At 40.3% G+C, this 17,494-nt stretch overlaps 1 long non-coding RNA gene across 1 annotated transcript in view; it reads left to right on the top strand.

The window, feature by feature from the left end:
- Positions 1 to 11,535, top strand: part of LOC118937664 — a 33,806-nt gene extending 22,271 nt beyond the window's left edge. The window contains exon 4 of the long non-coding RNA XR_005034950.1: positions 10,678 to 11,535. This is a non-coding gene — a long non-coding RNA (uncharacterized LOC118937664). The remainder of the gene's footprint in view (positions 1 to 10,677) is intronic.
- The last annotated feature ends 5,959 nt before the right edge of the window (positions 11,536 to 17,494 follow it).

Raw genomic sequence — 17,494 nt, 5'->3', positions numbered from 1 at the left:
GGAAACACATGATGTTCCAGGAGGTAGCAAAGGACACACACACACACACACACACACACACACACACACACACACACACACACACACACACACACACACTGAAAGCATAGGGGAGAGGTAGTTATATACTTGTCAGTGGTGCTTTAGTGTACTGGCTCTATGTGCCCTCTGGGGTGTGATGAATATATCAGGATATGTCAAAACCCACCTCCCCACAGTATCCAGGTAACCCCCACTTGGCCCCACAGCGGCCTATCAAAGTAGGCCAGATGAAAGCCTGACCCGGGGAGGCGTGCTCACTTAACCAAACAGTGGCATATGCTGCTGAGTCTCCTCACCGTACAGAGGAGATGGATAACTAGCAGATGGAGGCCAGGCTGCTGGGTAGTAGAGGCTATGGCATGGGGGGTAGAGAGGGCTGGGTAGTAGGGGCTATGGCAGGGGTGTAGAGAGGGCTGGATAGTAGGGGATATGGCAGGGGATAGAGAGGGCTGGGTAGTAGGGGCTATGGCAGGGGGGTAGAGAGGGCTGGGTAGTAGAGGCTATGGCAGGGGGGTAGAGGGCTGGGTAGCAGGGAATAGAGAGGGCTGGGTAGTAGAGGATATGGCAGTGGGGTAGAGAGGGCAAGTAGCAGGGCTGTGGCAGGGGGGTAGAGAGGGCTGGGTAGTAGGGCTGTGGCAGGGGGGTAGAGAGGGCTGGGTAGTAAGGGCTATGGCAGGGGGGTAGAGAGGGCTGGGTAGTAGGGGATAGAGAGGGCTGGGTAGTAGGGGATATGGCGGGGGGGGGGGGGGGGTGAGAGGGCTGGGAAGTAGGGCTGTGGCAGGGGGGTAGAGAGGGCTGGGAAGTAGGGCTGTGGCAGGGGGGTAGAGAGGGCTGGGTAGTAGGGCTGTGGCAGGGGGGTAGAGAGGGCTGGGAAGTAGGGCTATGGCAGGGGGGTAGAGAGGGCTGGGTAGTAGGGCTGTGGCAGGGGGGTAGAGAGGGCTGGGTAGTAGGGCTGTGGCAGGGGGGGTAGAGAGGGCTGGGAAGTAGGGCTGTGGCAGGGGGGGTAGAGAGGGCTGGGAAGTAGGGCTGTGGCAGGGGGGTAGAGAGGGCTGGGAAGTAGGGCTGTGGCAGGGGGGGTAGAGAGGGCTGGGAAGTAGGGCTGTGGCAGGGGGGGTAGAGAGGGCTGGGAAGTAGGGCTGTGGCAGGGGGGTAGAGAGGGCTGGGTAGTAGGGCTGTGGCAGGGGGGTAGAGAGGGCTGGGAAGTAGGGGATAGAGAGGGCTGGGTAGTAGGGGATATGGCAGGGGGGGGGGGTTGAGAGGGCTGGGAAGTAGGGCTGTGGCAGGGGGGTAGAGAGGGCTGGGTAGATGTTGTTTTGGGTGTATTGCGGGGTGCAACTCAATGGCTACCCGTGAGCTTCTCTCTCGCCCCATCTCTCTATCTTGTGCCCCATCTTTTTCTCTCTGTCTCTCTCTTTCTTTCTCAATTCAATTCATTTTCAATTCAAGGGCTTTCTTGGCATGGAAAGATATGTTAACATTGCCAAAGCAAGTGAAGTAGATAAACAAAAGTGAAATAAACAATGAAAATGAACAGTAAACATTACACTCTCAGAAGTTCCAAAATAATAACAAATGTCATATTATGTCTATATACACTGTTTTGTTACGATTTGCAAATAGTACAAAAAGGGAAAGTACAAAAAGGAAAATGGAAAGTACGAAAAGGGAAAAGGGAAAGTACGAAAAGGGAAAAGGGAAAGTACAAAAGGGAAAAGGGAAAGTACAAAAGGGAAAAGGGAAAGTACAAAAGGGAAAAGGGAAAGTACAAAAGGGAAAAGGGAAAGTACAAAAGGGAAAAGGGAAAGTACAAAAGGGAAAAGGGAAAGTACAAAAGGGAAAAGGGAAAGTACAAAAAGTAAAATGGAAAGTACAAAAGGGAAAAGGGAAAGTAAAAAAGGGAAAAGGGAAAGTAAAAAAGGGAAAAGGGAAAGTACAAAAGGGAAAAGGGAAAGTACAAAAGGGAAAGTACAAAAGGGAAAGTACAAAAGGGAAAAGGGAAAGTACAAAAGGGAAAAGGGAAAGTACAAAAGGGAAAAGGGAAAGTACAAAAGGGAAAGTACAAAAGGGAAAAGGGAAAGTACAAAATGGAAAAGGGAAAGTACAAAAGGGAAAATACAAAAGGGAAAAGGGAAAGTACAAAAGGGAAAAGGGAAAGTAAAAAAGGGAAAAGGGAAAGTAAAAAAGGGAAACGGGAAAGTACAAAAGGGAAAAGGGAAAATACAAAAGGGAAAGGGGAAAGTAAAAAAGGGAAAAGGGAAAGTACAAAAGGGAAAAGGGAAAGTACAAAAGGGAAAAGGGAAAGTACAAAATGGAAAAGGGAAAGTACAAAAGGGAAAAGGGAAAGTACAAAAGGGAAAAGGGAAAGTACAAAAGGGAAAGTACAAAAGGGAAAGTACAAAAGGGAACATACAAAAGGGAAAAGGGAAAGTACAAAAGGGAAAAGGGAAAGTACAAAAGGGAAAAGGGAAAGTACAAAAGGGAAAGTACAAAAGGGAACATAGAAAAGGGAAAGTACAAAATGGAAAAGGGAAAGTACAAAAGGGAAAAGGGAAAGTACAAAAGGGAAAATACAAAAGGGAAGAAAATGGAAAGTACAAAAGGGAAAAGGGAAAGTACAAAAGGGAAAAGGGAAAGTACAAAATGGAAAAGGGAAAGTACAAAAGGGAAAATACAAAAGGGAAAGGGAAAGTACAAAATGGAAAAGGTAAAGTAAAAAAGGGAAAAGGGAAAGTACAAAAGGGAAAATGGAAAGTACAAAAGGGAAAAGGGAGAGTACAAAAGGGAAAAGGGAAAGTACAAAAGGGAAAATACAAAAGGGAAAAGGGAAAGTACAAAAGGGAAAATACAAAAGGGAAAGGGAAAGTACAAAATGGAAAAGGGAAAGTAAAAAAGGGAAAAGGGAAAGTACAAAAGGGAAAAGGGAAAGTACAAAAGGGAAAATACAAAAGGGAAAAGGGAAAATACAAAAGGGAAAATACAAAATGGAAAAGGGAAAGTACAAAATGGAAAAGGGAAAGTAAAAAAGGGAAAAGGGAAAGTACAAAAGGGAAAAGGGAAAGTACAAAATGGAAAAGGGAAATTAAAAAAGGGAAAAGGGAAAGTACAAAAGGGAAAAGGGAAAGTACAAAAGGGAAAAGGGAAAGTACAAAAGGGAAAAGGGAAAATACAAAAGGGAAAATACAAAATGGAAAGTACAAAATGGAAAAGGGAAAGTACAAAATGGAAAAGGGAAAGTACAAAAGGGAAAATACAAAAGGGAAAAGGGAAAGTACAAAAGGGAAAATACAAAAGGGAAAGGGAAAGTACAAAATGGAAAAGGGAAAGCAAAAAAGGGAAAAGGGAAAGTACAAAAGGGAAAAGGGAAAGTACAAAAGGGAAAATACAAAAGGGAAAAGGGAAAATACAAAAGGGAAAATACAAAATGGAAAAGGGAAAGTACAAAATGGAAAAGGGAAAGTAAAAAAGGGAAAAGGGAAAGTACAAAAGGGAAAAGGGAAAGTACAAAATGGAAAAGGGAAATTAAAAAAGGGAAAAGGGAAAGTACAAAAGGGAAAAGGGAAAGTACAAAAGGGAAAAGGGAAAGTACAAAAGGGAAAAGGGAAAATACAAAAGGGAAAATACAAAATGGAAAAGGGAAAGTACAAAATGGAAAAGGGAAAGTAAAAAAGGGAAAAGGGAAAGTACAAAAAGGAAAATGGAAAGTACAAAAGGGAAAGTACAAAAGGGAAAAGGGAAAGTACAAAATGGAAAAGGGAAAGTAAAAAAGGGAAAAGGGAAAGTACAAAAGGGAAAAGGGAAAGTACAAAAGGGAAAATACAAAAGGGAAAAGGGAAAAGGGAAAGTACAAAATGGAAAAGGGAAAGTAAAAAAGGGAAAAGGGAAAGTACAAAAGGGAAAAGGGAAAGTACAAAATGGAAAAGGGAAAGTAAAAAAGGGAAAAGGGAAAGTAAAAAAGGGAAAAGGGAAAGTACAAAAAGGAAAATGGAAAGTACAAAAGGGAAAGTACAAAATGGAAAAGGGAAAGTACAAAATGGAAAAGGGAAAGTACAAAATGGAAAAGGGAAAGTAAAAAAGGGAAAAGGGAAAGTACAAAAGGGAAAAGGGAAAATACAAAAGGGAAAAGGGAAAGTACAAAAGGGAAAAGGGAAAGTAAAAAAGGGAAAGTACAAAAGGGAAAAGGGAAAGTACAAAAGGGAAAAGGGAAAGTACAAAAGGGAAAAGGGAAAGTACAAAAGGGAAAAGGGAAAATACAAAAGGGAAAAGGGAAAGTACAAAAGGGAAAAGGGAAAGTAAAAAAGGGAAAGTACAAAAGGGAAAAGGGAAATTACAAAAGGGAAAGTACAAAAGGGAAAAGGGAAAGTACAAAAGGGAAAGTACAAAAGGGAAAAGGGAAAGTACAAAAGGGAAAATACAAAAGGGAAAAGGGAAAGTACAAAAGGGAAAAGGGAAAGTACAAAATGGAAAAGGGAAAGTACAAAAGGGAAAATACAAAAGGGAAAGGGAAAGTACAAAATGGAAAAGGTAAAGTAAAAAAGGGAAAAGGGAAAGTACAAAAGGGAAAATGGAAAGTACAAAAGGGAAAAGGGAAAGTACAAAAGGGAAAATGGAAAGTACAAAAGGGAAAGTACAAAAGGGAAAAGGGAAAGTACAAAAGGGAAAATACAAAAGGGAAAAGGGAAAATACAAAAGGGAAAATACAAAAGGGAAAGGGAAAGTACAAAATGGAAAAGGGAAAGTAAAAAAGGGAAAAGGGAAAGTACAAAAGGGAAAAGGGAAATTACAAAAGGGAAAGTACAAAAGGGAAAAGGGAAAGTACAAAAGGGAAAAGGGAAAGTACAAAAGGGAAAAGGGAAAGTACAAAAGGGAAAGTACAAAAGGGAAAAGGGAAAGTACAAAAGGGAAAAGGGAAAGTACAAAAGGGAAAAGGGAAAGTACAAAAGGGAAAAGGGAAAGTACAAAATGGAAAAGGGAAAGTACAAAAGGGAAAAGGGAAAGTACAAAAGGGAAAGTACAAAAGGGAAAGTACAAAAGGGAACATACAAAAGGGAAAAGGGAAAGTACAAAAGGGAAAAGGGAAAGTACAAAAGGGAAAAGGGAAAGTACAAAAGGGAACATAGAAAAGGGAAAGTACAAAATGGAAAAGGGAAAGTACAAAAGGGAAAAGGGAAAGTACAAAAGGGAAAATACAAAAGGGAAAAGGGAAAGTACAAAAGGGAAAAGGGAAAGTACAAAATGGAAAAGGGAAAGTAAAAAAGGGAAAAGGGAAAGTACAAAAGGGAAAAGGGAAAGTACAAAAGGGAAAATACAAAAGGGAAAAGGGAAAATACAAAAGGGAAAATACAAAATGGAAAAGGGAAAGTACAAAATGGAAAAGGGAAAGTAAAAAAGGGAAAAGGGAAAGTACAAAAGGGAAAAGGGAAAGTACAAAATGGAAAAGGGAAATTAAAAAAGGGAAAAGGGAAAGTACAAAAGGGAAAAGGGAAAGTACAAAAGGGAAAAGGGAAAGTACAAAAGGGAAAAGGGAAAATACAAAAGGGAAAATACAAAATGGAAAGTACAAAATGGAAAAGGGAAAGTACAAAATGGAAAAGGGAAAGTACAAAAGGGAAAATACAAAAGGGAAAAGGGAAAGTACAAAAGGGAAAATACAAAAGGGAAAGGGAAAGTACAAAATGGAAAAGGGAAAGCAAAAAAGGGAAAAGGGAAAGTACAAAAGGGAAAAGGGAAAGTACAAAAGGGAAAATACAAAAGGGAAAAGGGAAAATACAAAAGGGAAAATATAAAATGGAAAAGGGAAAGTACAAAATGGAAAAGGGAAAGTACAAAATGGAAAAGGGAAAGTACAAAAGGGAAAAGGGAAAGTACAAAATGGAAAAGGGAAATTAAAAAAGGGAAAAGGGAAAGTACAAAAGGGAAAAGGGAAAGTACAAAAGGGAAAAGGGAAAGTACAAAAGGGAAAAGGGAAAATACAAAAGGGAAAATACAAAATGGAAAAGGGAAAGTACAAAATGGAAAAGGGAAAGTAAAAAAGGGAAAAGGGAAAGTACAAAAAGGAAAATGGAAAGTACAAAAGGGAAAGTACAAAAGGGAAAAGGGAAAGTACAAAATGGAAAAGGGAAAGTAAAAAAGGGAAAAGGGAAAGTACAAAAGGGAAAAGGGAAAGTACAAAAGGGAAAATACAAAAGGGAAAAGGGAAAAGGGAAAGTACAAAATGGAAAAGGGAAAGTAAAAAAGGGAAAAGGGAAAGTACAAAAGGGAAAAGGGAAAGTACAAAATGGAAAAGGGAAAGTAAAAAAGGGAAAAGGGAAAGTACAAAAAGGAAAATGGAAAGTACAAAAGGGAAAGTACAAAATGGAAAAGGGAAAGTACAAAATGGAAAAGGGAAAGTGCAAAATGGAAAAGGGAAAGTAAAAAAGGGAAAAGGGAAAGTACAAAAGGGAAAAGGGAAAATACAAAAGGGAAAAGGGAAAGTACAAAAGGGAAAAGGGAAAGTAAAAAAGGGAAAGTACAAAAGGGAAAAGGGAAAGTACAAAAGGGAAAAGGGAAAATACAAAAGGGAAAAGGGAAAGTACAAAAGGGAAAAGGGAAAATACAAAAGGGAAAAGGGAAAGTACAAAAGGGAAAAGGGAAAGTAAAAAAGGGAAAGTACAAAAGGGAAAAGGGAAATTACAAAAGGGAAAGTACAAAAGGGAAAAGGGAAAGTACAAAAGGGAAAGTACAAAAGGGAAAAGGGAAAGTACAAAAGGGAAAATACAAAAGGGAAAAGGGAAAGTACAAAAGGGAAAAGGGAAAGTACAAAAGGGAAAAGGGAAAGTACAAAATGGAAAAGGGAAAGTACAAAAGGGAAAATACAAAAGGGAAAGGGAAAGTACAAAATGGAAAAGGTAAAGTAAAAAAGGGAAAAGGGAAAGTACAAAAGGGAAAATGGAAAGTACAAAAGGGAAAAGGGAAAGTACAAAAGGGAAAATGGAAAGTACAAAAGGGAAAGTACAAAAGGGAAAGTACAAAATGGAAAAGGGAAAGTACAAAATGGAAAAGGGAAAGTACAAAAGGGAAAATACAAAAGGGAAAAGGGAAAGTACAAAAGGGAAAATACAAAAGGGAAAAGGGAAAATACAAAAGGGAAAATACAAAAGGGAAAGGGAAAGTACAAAATGGAAAAGGGAAAGTAAAAAAGGGAAAAGGGAAAGTACAAAAGGGAAAAGGGAAATTACAAAAGGGAAAGTACAAAAGGGAAAAGGGAAAGTACAAAAGGGAAAGTACAAAAGGGAAAAGGGAAAGTACAAAAGGGAAAAGGGAAAGTACAAAAGGGAAAGTACAAAAGGGAAAAGGGAAAGTACAAAAGGGAAAAGGGAAAGTACAAAAGGGAAAAGGGAAAGTACAAAAGGGAAAAGGGAAAGTACAAAAGGGAAAAGGGAAAGTACAAAATGGAAAAGGGAAAGTACAAAAGGGAAAAGGGAAAGTACAAAAGGGAAAGTACAAAAGGGAAAGTACAAAAGGGAACATACAAAAGGGAAAAGGGAAAGTACAAAAGGGAAAAGGGAAAGTACAAAAGGGAAAAGGGAAAGTACAAAAGGGAACATAGAAAAGGGAAAGTACAAAATGGAAAAGGGAAAGTACAAAAGGGAAAAGGGAAAGTACAAAAGGGAAAATACAAAAGGGAAAAGGGAAAGTACAAAAGGGAAAAGGGAAAGTACAAAATGGAAAAGGGAAAGTACAAAAGGGAAAATACAAAAGGGAAAGGGAAAGTACAAAATGGAAAAGGTAAAGTAAAAAAGGGAAAAGGGAAAGTACAAAAGGGAAAATGGAAAGTACAAAAGGGAAAAGGGAAAGTACAAAAGGGAAAATGGAAAGTACAAAAGGGAAAGTACAAAAGGGAAAGTACAAAATGGAAAAGGGAAAGTACAAAATGGAAAAGGGAAAGTACAAAAGGGAAAATACAAAAGGGAAAAGGGAAAGTACAAAAGGGAAAATACAAAAGGGAAAGGGAAAGTACAAAATGGAAAAGGGAAAGTAAAAAAGGGAAAAGGGAAAGTACAAAAGGGAAAAGGGAAAGTACAAAAGGGAAAATACAAAAGGGAAAAGGGAAAATACAAAAGGGAAAATACAAAATGGAAAAGGGAAAGTACAAAATGGAAAAGGGAAAGTAAAAAAGGGAAAAGGGAAAGTACAAAAGGGAAAAGGGAAAGTACAAAATGGAAAAGGGAAATTAAAAAAGGGAAAAGGGAAAGTACAAAAGGGAAAAGGGAAAGTACAAAAGGGAAAAGGGAAAATACAAAAGGGAAAATACAAAATGGAAAAGGGAAAGTACAAAATGGAAAAGGGAAAGTAAAAAAGGGAAAAGGGAAAGTACAAAAAGGAAAATGGAAAGTACAAAAGGGAAAGTACAAAAGGGAAAAGGGAAAGTACAAAATGGAAAAGGGAAAGTAAAAAAGGGAAAAGGGAAAGTACAAAAGGGAAAAGGGAAAGTACAAAAGGGAAAAGGGAAAATACAAAAGGGAAAATACAAAATGAAAAAGGGAAAGTACAAAATGGAAAAGGGAAAGTAAAAAAGGGAAAAGGGAAAGTACAAAAAGGAAAATGGAAAGTACAAAAGGGAAAGTACAAAATGGAAAAGGGAAAGTACAAAATGGAAAAGGGAAAGTACAAAATGGAAAAGGGAAAGTAAAAAAGAGAAAAGGGAAAGTACAAAAGGGAAAAGGGAAAATACAAAAGGGAAAAGGGAAAGTACAAAAGGGAAAAGGGAAAGTAAAAAAGGGAAAGTACAAAAGGGAAAAGGGAAAGTACAAAAGGGAAAAGGGAAAATACAAAAGGGAAAAGGGAAAGTACAAAAGGGAAAAGGGAAAATACAAAAGGGAAAAGGGAAAGTACAAAAGGGAAAAGGGAAAGTAAAAAAGGGAAAGTACAAAAGGGAAAAGGGAAATTACAAAAGGGAAAGTACAAAAGGGAAAAGGGAAAGTACAAAAGGGAAAGTACAAAAGGGAAAAGGGAAAGTACAAAAGGGAAAAGGGAAAGTACAAAAGGGAAAGTACAAAAGGGAAAAGGGAAAGTACAAAAGGGAAAAGGGAAAGTAAAAAAGGGAAAAGGGAAAGAACAAAAGGGAAAAGGGAAAGTACAAAATGGAAAGTACAAAATGGAAAAGGGAAAGTACAAAATGGAAAAGGGAAAGTACAAAATGGAAAAGGGAAAGTACAAAATGGAAAAGGGAAAGTACAAAATGGAAAAGGGAAAGTACAAAAGAGAAAAGGGAAAGTACAAAAGGGAAAATGGAAAGTACAAAATGGAAAAGGGAAAGTACAAAATGGAAAAGGGAAAGTACAAAAGAGAAAAGGGAAAGTACAAAAGGGAAAAGGGAAAGTACAAAAGGGAAAAGGGAAAGTACAAAAGGGAAAAGGGAAAGTACAAAAGGGAAAAGGGAAAGTACAAAAGGGAAAAGGGAAAGTACAAAAGGGAAAAGGGAAAGTAAAAAAGGGAAAAGGGAAAGTACAAAAGGGAAAGTACAAAATGGAAAAGGGAAAGTACAAAATGGAAAAGGGAAAGTAAAAAAGGGAAAAGGGAAAGTACAAAAGGGAAAAGGGAAAGTACAAAAGGGAAAGTACAAAATGGAAAAGGGAAAGTACAAAATGGAAAAGGGAAAGTAAAAAAGGGAAAAGGGAAAGTACAAAAGGGAAAAGGGAAAATACAAAAGGGAAAAGGGAAAGTACAAAATGGAAAAGGGAAAGTAAAAAAGGGAAAAGGGAAAGTACAAAAGGGAAAAGGGAAAGTACAAAAGGGAAAATACAAAATGGAAAAGGGAAAGTACAAAAGGGAAAAGGGAAAGTACAAAAGGGAAAAGGGAAAATACAAAAGGGAAAAGGGAAAGTACAAAAGGGAAAAGGGAAAGTACAAAAGGGAAAAGGGAAAATACAAAAGGGAAAAGGGAAAGTACAAAAGGGAAAAGGGAAAGTACAAAAGGGAAAGTACAAAAGGGAAAAGGGAAAGTACAAAATGGAAAAGGGAAAGTACAAAAGGGAAAAGGGAAAGTACAAAAGGGAAAGTACAAAAGGGAAAAGGGAAAGTACAAAAGGGAAAAGGGAAAATACAAAAGGGAAAAGGGAAAGTACAAAATGGAAAAGGGAAAGTACAAAAGAGAAAAGGGAAAGTACAAAAGGGAAAAGGGAAAATAAATAAACAGTTTCCACCTCATTTTGTGGGCAGTGAGCATATAGTCAGTCTTCTCTTGAGAGCCAGCTCTGCCTACGGAGGCCTCTCTCAATAACAAGGCTATGCTCACTGAATCTGTACATAGTACATCTGTACACATTTTGGGTCAGTCACAGTAGTCAGGTATTCTGCCACTGTGTACTTTCTGTTAATTCCAGTTTGCTCTGATTTTTGGTTCATTCTTTCCAATGTGTCAAGTAATTATCTTTTTGTTTTCTCATGATTTGGTTGGGTCTAATTGTGCTGCTGCCCTGGGGCTCTGTGGGCACCAGGACCAGCTTGCTTATATATATATATATATTTTCTCTCGCTCTTTCTCTCTCTCTTTCTCTCTCTCTCTTTCTGCCAAATAAGGGGCTGTGGTTTGCCAGATGTACTACTTACTGTAGCATAACTGTAACGTTCTAATGAGGTCTGCTCTTCTCTCTCTAGGCCTGTTGGCATGCTGAGCTGAACTAACTGGTCATTGATATTCATATCTGGTTTCTGCTGGACCAAGGTGATGATGTCCTGCTTAACGACCCCAACATTATAATCAGGTCCTACTCACTGTATGGTTCCAGACCGAACGGTTGCCTTGGCAACAACCAGTCTACCCACACAACGTTGTATCACTGTGGAACATTTATGACTGGATGAACTGTAGATCAAGTGTCTATCCATGATATTCCTTGTGGGGAAAAATAGGAGGATAGTGACCCTTTGTTACGTGAACACTTACAGAAATAGACTTAAAATTTGCATTTGCATGTCAATCAATGGAAAGAAATGACCTTTCATCAGATAAGGTCAAGGGTTCGTTGATCTTTCTGTCTGAACAGTGAGGATGAATAGTGTCTGAGTTCAACAGTGGGTGGAATGAGAGGAGAAGGAATGGAGAAAGTGAACAGGAATGGAGAGGGAAATGGAAGAATACCCTGAATATTACCATGAGTTAGCTGAATGTTGACATAGATGGAGTCCTTGTCTATAATTCTACTGCTGATGAGTGTTGTTTAGAAGGATGGCCTTGATACATTTGTCCATGACACAAACACAAGGTACATTTTATTGTGACACAGCCATAGGGCCAATCAAGAGAACAGGATGTGATGTAAATACAAATGTCGATATCTACAGTGTCTTCAGAAAGTGTTCACACCACTTAGTTTTCTCCACGTTTTGTTGTGTTGCAGCCTGATTTTAAAATGCATTAAATTGAGAATTTGTGTCACTTATATTCAGCCAGTTCCCCATAATGTCAAAGTGGAATTTTGTTTGTTGAAAATGTTTGATATAATACCAATTAAAAGCTGAAATATCGAGAAGAGTCGATAAGCATTTAACCCTTTTTAAGCCTAAATAAGTTCAAGTATATGTGCTTAACAAGTCACATAATAAGTTGCATGGACTCATTCTGTGTTCAATAATAGTGGTTAACATGATTTTTGAATCACTACCCCATCCCTGTACCCCACACATGCAATTATCTGTAAGGTCCCGCAATCGAGTAGTGAATTTTAAGCACAGATTCAACCACAAAGAGCTGGAATGTGTTTCAGTGCCTCACAAAGAACGGCACCGAATGGAAGATGTGGAAAAAAACTGACGCTGAGCAATTTATTAATTAGGCTTTGTAGGGTGTATCAATACACCCAGTCATTACAAAGATACAGGCGTCCTTCTTGCTATTCTTGCTATGTAACTACTGTGAAGAAAAGAAAGAGAAGTGCCTTGTATGTCAAGTGTGAGTTTAATGGTTGTGATGTAAGAAAAGTGAAGATGGATCAACAACATTGTAGTTACTCCACAATACTAACCTAAATGACAGAGTAAAAAGAAGGAAGCCTGTACAGAATACAAATATCCCAAAACATGCATCCTGTTTGCAACAAGTTATCCTCTCCAAGATCGCATAGCAGTTCAGACGTCTTTTGTCCTCGTCTTGTCGTGTCCTGTATATATATATATTTACAACTTTTTTCACATACATTTTATTTTTATTTTCCATCAACTCATCTTCTAAACACTCTCCTGCAACCAGCCTCACCAATTTATATTTATAAAAAAGTATTATTTACCTCAGATCTGTAATCCTCCAAGAAGCTAGCCAGAAACTCCAAGAAGCTAGCCAGAAACTAGCCAGAAGCTAGCCAGGAGCTAGCCCAGAAGCTAATCCAGAAGCTAGTTAGCTTCTTTACTGGCAAATCGTTAGTATTCAGCTAACCACGGTTTGTGGTCATCAGCTATCCTTTAGCTCGAAAATCTATCGAAAATCTATCGGCAGTTTTGTACGGCGCAGCGCGGCTCGGAACGGAACATACCGGACCAATTTTTCTCTCCATGTCCCTGGATTTCAACTGCTCTCTGGACATTCATACCCGGATCTCACAGCTAGCTAGCTGCTATCCGTGTGACAGTCGGCTTTCGTCGATTCCGGAGCAAACATCGATTGTTCCGGTGCTAGCCAGCTCTGTCAATCACTCCTGAGTTCCATCATTCACTCCTGGGCTGCAGTCACCTATCCGGACCCGTTTCACTGCCTACGCGGAGCCCCACCGGGCCTTCACAACTGGACTGCCAACGTTATCTACCTGAATGAGATCCGGCTGGCTCCTCTGTCGCGACGTTAACTGAACGCCCATCTGCGGCCCGCTAACCGTTAGCTGTCTTACCGGCTGCTATCTGAATAGACAATCGGACAATTTATTTATTTTTATTATTATTATGTTTTCTTCTCGGGCCTCTATAACTATATCTATTGTTCTTATTTTTGTTGTTGTTGTGTGATTTGGATTAATCCCCTCTACCACACGGAACCCCACTAATCTACTGACCGAACGCAAGAGGTGGCTAACAACAGACTCCATCCTATGCTAGCTTGCTACCGGTTGGCCTGGCTAGCTGTCTAAATCGCCGTGACCCTCAACCAACCTCTCCACTCACTGGACCAAGCATGCCTCTCCTTAATGTCAATATGTCTTGTCCATTGCTGTTCTGGTTAGTGTTTATTGGCTTATTTCACTGTAGAGCCTCTAGTCCTGCTCACTATACCTTATCCAACCTATTAGTTCCACCACCCACACATGCAATGACATCTCCTGGTCTCAATGATGTTTCTAGAGACAATATCTCTCTCTTCATCACTCAATACCTAGGTTTACCTCCACTGTATTCACATCCTACCTTACCTTTGTCTGTACATTATACCTTGATGCTATTTTATCGCCCCCAGAAACCTCCTTTTACTCTCTGTTCCAGACGTTCTAGACGACCAATTCTTATTGCTTTTAGCCGCACCCTTATTCTACTCCTCCTATGTTCCTCTGGCGATGTAGAGGTGAATCCAGGCCCTGCAGTGCCTAGCTCCACTCCTATTCCCCAGGCGCTCTCTTTTGACGACTTCTGTAACCGTAATAGCCTTGGTTTCATGCATGTTAACATTAGAAGCCTCCTCCCTAAGTTTGTTCTTTTCACTGCTTTAGCACACTCTGCCAACCCGGATGTTCTAGCTGTGTCTGAATCCTGGCTTAGGAAGACCACCAAAAATTCTGACATTTTAATTCCAAACTACAACATTTTCAGACAAGATAGAACTGCCAAAGGGGGCGGTGTTGCAATCTACTGCAAAGATAGCCTGCAGAGTTCTGTCCTACTATCCAGGTCTGTACCCAAACAATTTGAACTTCTACTTTTAAAAATCCACCTCTCTAAAAACAAGTCTCTCACTGTTGCCGCCTGCTATAGACCACCCTCTGCCCCCAGCTGTGCTCTGGATACCATATGTGAACTGATTGCCCCCCATCTATCTTCAGAGCTCGTGCTGCTAGGCGACCTAAACTGGAACATGCTTAACACCCCAGCCATCCTACAATCTAAACTTGATGCCCTCAATCTCACACAAATTATCAATGAACCTACCAGGTACCTCCCCAAAGCCTTAAACACGGGCACCCTCATAGATATCATCCTAACCAACTTCCCCTCTAAATACACCTCTGCTGTCTTCAACCAAGATCTCAGCGATCACTGCCTCATTGCCTGCATCCGTAATGGGTCAGCGGTCAAACGACCTCCTCTCATCACTGTAAAACGCTCCCTGAAACACTTCAGCGAGCAGGCCTTTCTAATCGACCTGGCCGGTGTATCCTGGAAGGATATTGACCTCATCCCGTCAGTAGAGGATGCCTGGATATTTTTTAAAAATGCCTTCCTAACCATCTTAAATAAACATGCCCCATTCAAGAAATTTAGAACCAGGAACAGATATAGCCCTTGGTTCTCCCCAGACCTGACTGCCCTTAACCAACACAAAAACATCCTATGGCGTTCTGCATTAGCATCGAACAGCCCCCGTGATATGCAGCTGTTCAGGGAAGCTAGAAACCATTATACACAGGCAGTTAGAAAAGCCAAGGCTAGCTTTTTCAAGCAGAAATTTGCTTCTTGTAACACTAACTCAAAAAAGTTCTGGGACACTGTAAAGTCCATGGAGAATAAGAACACCTCCTCCCAGCTGCCCACTGCACTGAAGATAGGAAACACTGTCACCACTGATAAATCCACCATAATTGAAAATTTCAAAAGCATTTTTCTACTGCTGGCCATGCTTTCCACCTGGCTACTCCTACCCCTGTCAACAGCACTGCACCCCCAACAGCAACTCGCCCAAGCCTTCCCCATTTCTCCTTCTCCCAAATCCATTTAGCTGATGTTCTGAAAGAGCTGCAAAATCTGGACCCCTACAAATCAGCCGGGCTAGACAATCTGGACCCTTTCTTTCTAAAATTATCTGCCGAAATTGTTGCCACCCCTATTACTAGCCTGTTCAACCTCTCTTTCGTGTCGTCTGAGATTCCCAAAGATTGGAAAGCAGCTGCGGTCATCCCCCTCTTCAAAGGGGGGGACACTCTTGACCCAAACTGCTACAGACCTATATCTATCCTACCATGCCTTTCTAAGGTCTTCGAAAGCCAAGTCAACAAACAGATTACCGACCATTTTGAATCTCACCATACCTTCTCTGCTATGCAATCTGGTTTCAGAGCTGGTCATGGGTGCACCTCAGCCACGCTCAAGGTCCTAAACGATATCTTAACCGCCATCGATAAGAAACATTACTGTGCAGCCGTATTCATTGATCTGGCCAAGGCTTTCGACTCTGTCAATCACCACATCCTCATCGGCAGACTCAACAGCCTTGGTTTCTCAAATGATTGCCTCGCCTGGTTCACCAACTACTTCTCTGATAGAGTTCAGTGTGTCAAATCGGAGGGTCTGTTGTCCGGACCTCTGGCAGTCTCTATGGGGGTGCCACAGGGTTCAATTCTTGGACCGACTCTCAATTCTTGGACCGACTCTCAATGAGGTCGCTCTTGCTGCTGGTGAGTCTCTGATCCACCTCTACGCAGACGACACCATTCTGTATACTTCCGGCCCTTCTTTGGACACTGTGTTAACAACCCTCCAGGCAAGCTTCAATGCCATACAACTCTCCTTCCGTGGCCTCCAATTGCTCTTAAATACAAGTAAAACTAAATGCATGCTCTTCAACCGATCGCTACCTGCACCTACCCGCCTGTCCAACATCACTACTCTGGACGGCTCTGACTTAGAATACGTGGACAACTACAAATACTTAGGTGTCTGGTTAGACTGTAAACTCTCCTTCCAGACCCATATCAAACATCTCCAATCCAAAGTTAAATCTAGAATTGGCTTCCTATTTCGCAACAAAGCATCCTTCACTCATGCTGCCAAACATACCCTTGTAAAACTGACCATCCTACCAATCCTCGACTTTGGCGATGTAATTTACAAAATAGCCTCCAATACCCTACTCAACAAATTGGATGCAGTCTATCACAGTGCAATCCGTTTTGTCACCAAAGCCCCATATACTACCCACCATTGCGACCTGTACGCTCTCGTTGGCTGGCCCTCGCTTCATACTCGTCGCCAAACCCACTGGCTCCATGTCATCTACAAGACCCTGCTAGGTAAAGTTCCCCCTTATCTCAGCTCGCTGGTCACCATAGCATCTCCCACCTGTAGCACACGCTCCAGCAGGTATATCTCTCTAGTCACCCCCAAAACCAATTCTTTCTTTGGCCGCCTCTCTTTCCAGTTCTCTGCTGCCAATGACTGGAACGAACTACAAAAATCTCTGAAACTGGAAACACTTATCTCCCTCACTAGCTTTAAGCACCAACTGTCAGAGCAGCTCACAGATTACTGCACCTGTACATAGCCCACCTATAATTTAGCCCTATCAACTACCTCTTCCCAACTGTATTTTATTTATTTATTTATTTTGCTCCTTTGCACCCCATTATTTTTATTTCTACTTTGCACATTCTTCCATTGCAAAACTACCATTCCAGTGTTTTACTTGCTATATTGTATTTACCTTGCCACCAAGGCCTTTTTTGCCTTTACCTCCCTTCTCACCTCATTTGCTCACATTGTATATAGACTTGTTTATACTTTATTATTGACTGTATGTTTGTTTTACTCCATGTGTAACTCTGTGTTGTTGTATCTGTCGAACTGCTTTGCTTTATCTTGGCCAGGTCGCAATTGTAAATGAGAACTTGTTCTCAACTTGCCTACCTGGTTAAATAAAGGTAAATAAATAAACAAGGCACTTAAGTAATACTGCAAAAACAATTAACTTTGTGTCCTGAATACAAAGCGTTATGTTGGGGGCACATCCAACAAAGCACATCACTGAGAGCCACTCCATATTTCCAAGCAGGGTGGAGTCTGCTTCCTAGAGGGAAACCTGGTTCAGTTTGCTTTTCAACAGACACTGGGAGACAAATTCACCTTTCAGCAGGACAATAATCTAAAACACAAGGCCAAATCTACCAGGCCAAATCTTGCTTATCAAGACAACATTGAATGTTCCTGAGTGGCCTAGTTACAGTTTTGAGTTAAATCGACTTGAAAATCTATGGCAAGACTTGAAAATGGCTTTCTAGAAATGATCAACAACCACCAGGGCTTGAATATATTTAAACAAATAATAATTGGCATATATTTTACAATCCAGATGTGCAATGCTCTTAGAGACTTACCTCAAAAGACTGACACCTGTAATCACAGCCAATGGTGATTCTAACGTGTATTTTCTCAGGGGGGTGAGTACTTATCTAATCAAGATATACTGTATTACTATTTCATTTTCCATTCATTTTTTATAAATGTTAGAATTTTTCATCTACTTTGACAGAGTATTTTGTGTAGATTTGTTTACCAAAAATGACAA

The sequence above is a fragment of the Oncorhynchus mykiss genome, chromosome 12 (assembly GCF_013265735.2).
Source record: "Oncorhynchus mykiss isolate Arlee chromosome 12, USDA_OmykA_1.1, whole genome shotgun sequence".
Classification (NCBI taxonomy): Eukaryota; Metazoa; Chordata; class Actinopteri; order Salmoniformes; family Salmonidae; genus Oncorhynchus; species Oncorhynchus mykiss.
This window is presented reverse-complemented; position numbering and strand designations above follow the sequence as displayed.